This window comes from Anomalospiza imberbis, chromosome 10, assembly GCF_031753505.1.
Source record: "Anomalospiza imberbis isolate Cuckoo-Finch-1a 21T00152 chromosome 10, ASM3175350v1, whole genome shotgun sequence".
NCBI classification, from domain to species: domain Eukaryota; kingdom Metazoa; phylum Chordata; class Aves; order Passeriformes; family Viduidae; genus Anomalospiza; species Anomalospiza imberbis.
The window spans coordinates 7711470-7720579 of NC_089690.1; the positions used below are offsets into that span (position 1 = coordinate 7711470).

Sequence of the window (9110 nt, forward strand, 5' to 3'; positions counted from 1 at the left end):
CCTGCATCCCGGCCCTGCTCTGGGACCCTCACCCCTGCTGTGTTGGTGCCTTCTCGCAAAGAGTGAGTGGTTTTTGAGGGGGTTAAAGAAAAAAAAAAAAAAAAGACTCGAAGACACAAAAAATCCCTCAGATGTTTCCACTCTCACAGCAAATAACGTTTAACCTTTAATATTTATTCGTTGCTATTAATTCAAAAAAATAATTACTGAACTTTTGGCCCTTCAACTTCCACAAGCGGCGCTTTGTTTCTCTAAAATAAACTTGGGAGAAGCGATCCCTCCGTATCAAACTAGGGATTTGAATTAAAGGCCCATTTGGGACACTTGAGACTACAAAGGGTTACACATAAATAAATGCCACATTTGCCTATTGCAAAAGTTTTCCCTGTCCTTTCTCAGTCACAACAGGGGAGGAAAAAGCCGTCATTTATTATCTAGTGCTGGGCAGGAGCAGCCCCTCCAGAATGTGCTCTTAGATTTGGCCGGCAGAAGAGGGACTCTTCCCCCCCCACCCCCCCAACAGCAGCTCCTTTTGTTCTCCAGATCTCTTTCCCAATTTCAAGCTTCACTTGCAGATCCTAAGTTTGTTTGTTAATGACGCTATTACCATCTGGCTCGTCCTACTTTCCAAAAGATATAAATCTCCCCAGTTTCATTGCCTACATTATCATCTAAGTGCCACCATAGCTGGAAGAAAAATATGCTTTCAAGGTTGCAAATTCTCTTGCACGGAGCGAGTTCCCCGGGCGCGGGGCTGCCGCCCGCCCCGCCGGGCTGCGGCCGCTTGGGAGGGATGCGGCCAAATGGATTTCACCTTGCAGCGATGCGGGGAGAGGAAGAGACGGCAGCATTTAAGTTTTCCACCAGAAACTTAAGTGACTCTTCCCCCCATCCCCCGCCCCCCATCCCTCTTGGCCCCTTTTGTGGCTGTTTAATGCATCTGGCTACTTTGAACCGTTATCTTCCGCGGGGAGAGGGACGCCCGCCCGCCCGGCGGGGCGAGGGCAGGATGGATCCTGCTCCTGGCAGGCTCCTGTTTGCCCTCACCCAGCGTGAACCCCCGTCTCTCCGACATAAGTACATATTCCATACGTGTGAATAAACCTTTCCCACAGGCGTTGTACAGTAGAGGGAAGAAAACTTTGGGCTCCTCTTAGTGCAAAGCGGCTGCAGATTTGTGTGCGTTTAAGCATAAAGGGACGGGGGGAGGGCGAGAAGGAGTGGGGGAGGGAGTTGGGTCGGTTTGTGTATGGGCTCCACAATGACTCTATTTATTCGCTGCAACCAGCCTGGGCAGATTGAATAGGCGAAAGAGAGACACTCAGCCTTCCCAACGCGTGGGCTTTGTGGGATCCAGTCCCCACTAGCAGATTTCGACTGCTAATTTCCCATTCTCAGGGGTCTCCTGCGAGGAGACACGGCCGTGCCCATCAACTACGGTTCCCCCTAACACTGTCCGTGTTTCCAGTCCTTAGCCTCTCCGCGTGCAAGTTCAGCATCAGGAGAAGTTTAATCATTTAGTGTTTCTTTGCTGGATCTCTGGCAATGTTTCTGCGGATTAAAAAAAAAAAAGAAAAAAAAAAAAGAAAAAAAAAAGCCAAATATTCTATTTGACTATATGTGTATGCACACACACACACACACACACACACACTATTGTCAAGTGAGGGAAAAGATACTCCTTTAATATTGGAAAGAAACCCAGGGATTTTTTTCCCGAGTGATCTGATTGTTATAAATAATTACGGATGAAAAGAAAACTCACTTATTATGCACTTCTAATACTGTGACTGCACAAGAGAGAAAGGGGGCCAAACCAGTGATTAATTAATATCGTACTGGCGTAGCTATTTTCTCGCGAAAGGCCTTTCCCCCCTCGCTGCTACTGAGTTATCATTCCAGCTCGAGTCATGTGTAGCTAGGAAGGGATCTTGTTTATAAATTTATATGACGACCTTTTCTTTGTGTGTGCTCTAAAGTTGATATGGACAAATTGCAGAGGTATACAATTTAAGTAGATGCACTTTTAATCACCGATCATTAAAATGGTTATGTTAAATATACTCAATTACATGCATGACTTCACCCTAACAGTACTTTCTATTCTCCCAGCTGCTCACGTATTCCTTAACTATAGTCAGCAGAAGAAACTCGATTATGCTGAATCCATACATTTCTATGGATTTCATCAGCCTAATTAATGCTTCAGTGTGGTCCATGTGTCTGAATGGTCCCTTTGCTATTACTTGGGTAAGGAGGCAGTGCTGGAATGCAGAGGGTCTTTCTTTCAAAGATACCCATGGGGGTCACTCTAGGACTCTAATGGCAAAGGTAGCAAGTGTTAAATAGCAGAAACATGCAGAGAAAGGGAAGGCAGGGATGTAAAAGGGACATTGATACTGTAGGTATGCCCAACAGGTCAGTGATGATAATTAAAACGCTTAAAGAAGAAAAGGTAAATGGAAAGCTTCCACAATTCGCAGCATGCCTGGCTAAAAGCAAACGAACCAGCGCAAAGAAACGCGCCTCGCTGATCCTGACGGGGGAAAAAAAAAAGTTGACAGCAGATTTTTAGACTAAATAACTACTAGGGCAGCCTCTTCTGTGAGCACCGCGTTTGAATGCCCCGTCCCTTCTCTAATTTTCTCGTTGTCGAAATGCGACGTGTCAGGGAGAGGATGCCCGGCCGGGCAGAGCGGGCGCTCCCACGCTGCCGGTCCTGGCATCACCGGGGCTTCCTGCAGTCCCCTGCCACTGCAGATGCACGGGGAGCTGGGGGAAGGAGCTCTCCCCCTCCTCTCCACAGCTTTCTTCCGAAACCAAGAAGCGATTAAAATGAAGGGGATGTTGCAGCCTTAGGGGAAACAGCCAATGACGGCTTTTATAGCACATCTTCCCATCTTAGCATTTAGCGGGATATAAAAGGCACGCGTCCTATTATTCCAGCAACATTTTAATTTAATCGACGAGAAGCGCATCGAGATTTTTTTTTTCCTCCCACCTGTTGTAGTAGAAGACCATCTGATCACACCTTTCTCTGGCTGCTGGGAGACGTGAGAGAAAATCAGAACTCTTTCTTGTCACCCACTGCTCTGCCAAAAAGGTGGTGTTGGAGCCCGCATCTCTTCCCTGTTTCTCCACCAAACAATCGACAGCTCAATTGTCCTAACTTTGAGTCGGTGCCTCGCTTCAGCCTTCATCCTTCAAGAGGAGAGAGAAAGCAGGGAAGATTTCAGATCTATAACCAAATTATAACCTAGGAACTTTATGCTTGTCATGCTAATTTAATGACTTTTATAGTAAGTGTAGACTTTCTGTCTTTTGAAATTAGCTCTTCAAAACGCTTTGTGTAATGACAGGCACTAGACATAAGAGACAAATGCACAAGCATAGTGGGATAATAATCTGGCAAACACTGCACCATTTAATATTAAAATAGAGAACAAAGTGCGTTAAATTTCAGCGTAGAGGTGCATCCTTGTCTGATGCCACCGGGGCACACCTGGGCTCCAGAGTGACCCGAGAAGGGAGTGCCCTCCAACAGCCGCCGTGCCTGGGTTCACCTGGAAAATGAGCAAATACCAGATGTGCAGTACAAAATAGTCCTTCACCTAATGCCTTCTTGTCCCTTCGCTTTCTGGTGGTGTTCACACGTGTCTGTGTGCTGTAAACAACCTGATTTCCACAGGCTGGTTCTGCTGGGCCCGGCCTCCCGCTCGCTTCCCAGCGGGGGCGTGTGGGAGGGTGAACGCGCTGCGCTCGCACTGCAGGGCTCGGAACGTACACATCCCTCCCTCCTTAAGAGCGTCTCTGTGCTCACATGCTATGAGTGGTCCAGAAATCTGTCCGAGAGATGGTCTTGATAACAAAGGGAGGAGTAAACCCAAAGCTATAGGCGTATTACAATCTGGGCGACTCACTCATTGCCTATAATTGTAAATAAGGTAAGTTCACACGACGATCGAGTAACGAGGGAACAAGAGCCCCATTTTAATCAGGTGGTTATCTCTCCTTGGTGGAGATCAGAGCTCCATTGCTCCTGGCCTTCTCATTGTGCCCCCCTGCTGGAAATGACAGATCCTTCAGAAATAACCAACTTGGTCCCTGGATGGGATTTCAGCTCTTTTGCACTACACATGTACCAATTGTCATTTTACAGCTACAGCGAAACCCCTAAATTATATAAGTGTATAAACTCGGCCTCATTAAATCTCCCCCTTTTGGATAGCCTCAAGGTTGGAGAGCATATTACTGTAAACTAGAGAAGACTTAAATTATATCCGAATGGGGATTGAAACATAGTGGTACTTAGGTACACTTCTTGTTTCAGCTATAGAGGTTTTATTTTTCCCCTTCAGAGTCTTACAATATTACAAATGCAAAGTTTCCTCATGTCAGATCAAACAATCTGAAATCCTGTTTCTTAACTGAGCCTCCGGGACTCTTTTTGGTGAGGACAAAACCACAAAGATATGATCAAACACCATAGCCTGACCAAAGCGGAGTTTATCGTTCATCTGAGAGAGCTTCCTAATTTGAAACTAAAGCCGTCCCCTTCCAGAAAGCATCTGAACATGCTGTGTGAGTTGTTTTCCTGCGCATGTGTGCGGGTAAATCGGGGTGTGCAGTAGGGACAGGGGGCCGAGGGCAGTGTTTACCCCGCGGCTTAGTGCACACCCTGCCCACGGGCTGGTGTTTCCACCCAAGCCGATATGAAAAGAACCATTTCGGTGGGAGCCCCGTGCCCTCGGGAGCTGCCGCTGCCGGCCCCGCTGCCGCCCAGGGGCATGGCCGGGCCGGGGGCTCTGCCCGGGGCCCTCCCCGTCCGTCCCTCGTCCCCCCGTGGCGCACCCCGAAACGGCTGCGCCGGGTCCCCTTTTGGGCAGCGCCGCCAGCTCCGGGAGAGGGGCACGGCCCTGCAGAGCCGAGCCCCCCAAAGCTGCGTTTGTCGGGAGGAGGCCGCCTTCCCCCCTTCTCCAGCCCTCGCAAGAGGGTCAGTGGTTTAACCAGGCGTCACCAGGACTTCGTTTTATCCCCGGTCCACTGAAGCGTGTGGCTTTTAGTGACTGATGGCCGCTGTGGCTGTACGCGGCACAGTTGCTCTCACGGTGCGTGCTCCAGATGGGCACGTCCCGCAGGCTCGGGGCGGGGGGGGCACGGCCGCTTTGGAAAGGCCACCGAGACACTGAGATTTGTTCTGGGTCAACCCTCCCCTAACGCCAAAGTTGGGAAACAACTTTCGCAGCGTGTGTCGGGAAGGGAGGGAGCGGCAGTGGAGCGGCAGCGGGTGCCGCGGTGCGGGGCGCCGGCACTTGGGGCTGCAGAGGCCGGGGGCCACCGCGGCTGGGAGCTGTCCCCCCAACCCGCCCCGGCGCATCGCCCCCGTCCTTCTTCCTCCCCGAGCCCCGGACGCGCAGACAGCACGTTTCTAAACTTTGAAATGCCAAATCACGTTATTGCTGTGGCAGGAGGCTGCTTTCGTATCTGTGACAGCTGAGTTTTCCCCATCGATTATGTGACACTGCAGTTCATTTACACAGCTCAAAAGCTTAAAGACACTGGAGGAGCCCCCGGTTTAACCCGAAATCCTAACAGAAAGCGAATCAACTTTCTGGCCAGTGTCTAAACTGATAGATCAAAACTTAATTTGGAGAGACAGAAAGGGAGAGAAACGACAGCACGGATTTATCTTGCCCAGCGTCCTTCGCTGAAACTTTAGAAACTGCGGCGTGGATAATCCAGGGTCGAGATGCTAATGAGAAGTAGCGCGTTGGGTGTTCAGGGATGTTATAAAATTTCAGAACGCAGATTACAGCGCCTGTTTTTTTGTGCGGGTGCTTGAAATAGGTGCGTGGCCCGAGGCTGCCGGGTGGCACAGGGCTCCTGGGCGTCCCTGCCCGTGGGGTCGGGCAGATGTTCCCGGCCGGGCAGGAGCCTCCCGGACTCGCCCATCCGGAGCGCCCCGGCCCCGGGCGGCAGGGAGAGCTTGCGGAAGAGGGGGCGCTAGGAGGGTGGCATTTTCCTCTCTTCCATGGGGACGGGATCGTCCCCATTTATCCTGCCGGGTTCTTCCCTGGGCTTCTTTTAGTGGGGGCTTTCCAGGAGCCAGCCCAGCGCCCGGTCCCTGCAGTTCCCTCCCCCGTCCTCGCAGAGGTTTCATTACTTGCTGTTAGTGCCTGGAAACAATAAAGGATGTGGGACTGGGCTTTTATTGATTATTTGTCACCCTGTATTTGTCAGTTTCAATAACTTTTCCTGAAGTTTTACTTACGGGCACTTGAGCTTTCGGATTAGGCCAGCTCTGCGGATTGCAGTGAGGGGTAATTATCCGCTGGCCTGCTTCCCTGCAGCCGGAGAGAAAAGAGCATTAACGTATAGAATGGGCAGGATCCGGCCTGAGCCCCCCCTAAAGCGCTGCCCGGGCGAGAGGCGGGAGCAGCCAGGAGCAGCCGCGGCCCCGCCAGCTGCCCCCGGCCCCCCCGCCGCCCCCAGCCCCGGGGTGCAGCGAGCCCGCGCTCTGCCTCCCGGGGGCCGGGCCGGGGGGCTCCCCCAGGCCGCCGGAGCCCCCCCTTCCCTCGGTTTAGAGGCGAGAGATCAGCCCTCGAGAGACGGTCCCGCTCTCGGGAGGGGGGACCCATGGCGCTGGGGCCCGAACCGGGGCTCTCGGCTGCGGCCAAATCCCCGGGATTCAATTAAAAAGCTGGCTCGCGCCGCTGGCGGGGAGGCGAAGCCGGGGGATTTGTATTATGAAGATCGACTCTTCAAAACTGCCCGCCTGGCAGCCCGGCCGCGCTCCCGCCGGCCGAGGGGACCCGGCTGCCCTGGGCGCCCCGGCCGGAGCCCCCGGGAGCGGCAGCGGAGCCGCGCCGGGGCTGCGCGGACCTGTGGAAAGAGGGCGGGCCAGCGGCCCCCTCCTCTCTCGCAGTGTTTTCAGAGAGGGGGGTCAAACCTTCCTCGAGAGAAAAGTCCTTATCCCTGGCCATCTTCCTCCTCTCATAAGTTTCCTACGCCTCCCAAGCGCTGCCCGCTGCTCCAAACGCGCTCCAGCCATACACGCTGTGAGCACGCTAAAGGCGAGCATCATCGTTCCGCGGGCTGGCAGGGTGCCTATCGTGGCGAGGATAGCGTTTGATGTGCTGTATCTCATGCCACTGCAAGCTAAGAGACAAGCGAACACAGAGTGCCCAGTTACACGGGATTTAATTACAGCGGAATGCATTCTCCATGCTGATTAGGAGCAAAATCAATCGGGGCCTTATTTGCCACAATGAACCAATAAAACCCCAATTTATTAAAGCAATAATCTCAGCCCCAAATGGTCTAAATATTTTTGTTTCAATGGCATTGAGGGAATTCGGAGTGAAAGCGTTACACAGAGAAGATCATGGAGTTCTACTCCATGAATTCAGTTGGAGTTTCTAACCCTGTTCCAGGAGCTCACTTTCTGGCTCAGAGATCTCGGAAGAAGTGGGCTAAGTTCCCCTATATCAGGTCCAGGTTGCAGTGGTACCTACAAGGCAATATGCTCTGTGGTCTGCAGGTCTCTGTGCTGAGGCAAACATGGTAAACAGCTTCCTACAGGACTGAAGGATTTCCTGCTTTCCAGTGATTTATATGTGAAATTCCTGGAGGAGGGTAGGCCACACAGAGATCCCCAAGCTATAGGCTGACATAAAAGCCTTGTGATATTGAAAAACACCACACAGTGTGCCAAAAATTTCTCTGGTAGGGATGAGGGAGAAAGAGATTCCCTGAGGAGGGTGCTGAGCACCAGGCTGGGGCACATGGGCAGACTGGGGGACGGTGGTGCCCTCTGTTCCCCTTTCCCACATGAAACCAGTCCCATGCCATGGCACCCCAGAGTGTGCAGGCTGCTCCCCTGGGCACTCGGTGGGGGCTGGCGGGCGAGCGGGAGCAGCAGCGCTGGTGGCCAGGTCACCCTGGGAACTGCGGGGCCCACCAGAGCTTAGAGTCTGTGACTCAGGAGATGCTGATTTTGCTTTACAGCTTTCTGTAGCTCCAGTCATCTCTGTCCCGAACCGGAGAGGACCTCATTTCCTGCTCAGTGCTGTGCCAACCACAAGGTCTTTTCATAAGGCTGCCAGGGGTGCCTGGCTGCGGGAAGGACAGTGAGTGTTTGTCACCAGGGAATGAGCTGGCATCATAGCTCTAATCTGAGTCAACAACCTGGCTAGCCCTGAGCATGACTTCATAAATCATGGTATCTAATTGAAAGGCACATGCTTATATGTACAGTGTTGTTCAAAAAGAAAGAAAAGAAATAGAATTTAACATTTTTTTCTTCCCACTAGCCTATTGATCAGTCACCGGATTGTTTCAATTTACATTATTTCATGCAGAGAAAAAAAGAGAAAGTATAAAAACATCATGTGTAGCCATAACAAAAACACAAATGGAAAAATCCATCTCCTAATGAAAGGGTTAGCCTTTTTCTAACACATCCTTAATAATAGGGAAACAATCTTTAAGTGTTTTTAATTTAAATTGTTTTCATGTTTAATTCACTATTGCTAAATAATATTATTAAGTGTCTATGTATCTATTTAGCATTGAGGCATATGGTATTTCAAAGCAATTGAACCAGTTTTGAAAGGAGAAAGAGTCCTGTACCATGCCTGCATTCACTTTTTTTAAATGTTAGTTAACACACATATACTGGACTGCCTTTTTATCATCCTTCCAGCAGAAATGAAAAGTAAGTCTGGAACAAAAGATCAGTTCTGTGCTTTTTGCTTTGCACACCCAAACTGCCTGCTTTATTTTTGTATCCATAGGGTCTGTGTGATCTCCTCCCGTGAGAGGCGACTCAGCAGCTCGGCCCCCTCTGCCATCTCAGCACTGCCAGGGGAGAAGCCCAGGAGGAGCAGAGCAGTGGCTGAGCAGCAATTTGAATATCCATATTTAACTCTTCAAACAACAGAAGATACTTCAGAACCATGTGTGAGACAAAATGCCATTAAAGTTTCAGTCATTAAACCTCTGTTTAGCTGTACTCCAGAAATGAGCAGCTCATAACAAGCGGGGAATACTGATTGACAGTTTGCCATCAGGAGCCCTTAAGTAGGATTTTTCCAGCTATAATGCAGTGT

General features: G+C 50.8%; 2 long non-coding RNA genes across 2 annotated transcripts; both read right to left on the bottom strand.

The window, feature by feature from the left end:
• LOC137479798 (uncharacterized) lies at positions 1–4341 on the bottom strand. Its single transcript, XR_011002517.1, has 3 exons — positions 3503–4341; positions 3002–3201; positions 1–1551 (listed from the first exon to the last, which is right to left on the bottom strand). It is a non-coding gene; the product is annotated as an uncharacterized lncRNA (long non-coding RNA).
• Positions 4342–4944: 603 nt separating this feature from the next.
• LOC137479799 (uncharacterized) lies at positions 4945–8768 on the bottom strand. The gene is made up of 3 exons (XR_011002518.1): positions 6950–8768; positions 6272–6344; positions 4945–6176 (listed from the first exon to the last, which is right to left on the bottom strand). It is a non-coding gene; the product is annotated as an uncharacterized lncRNA (long non-coding RNA).
• Positions 8769–9110: the final 342 nt, after the last annotated feature.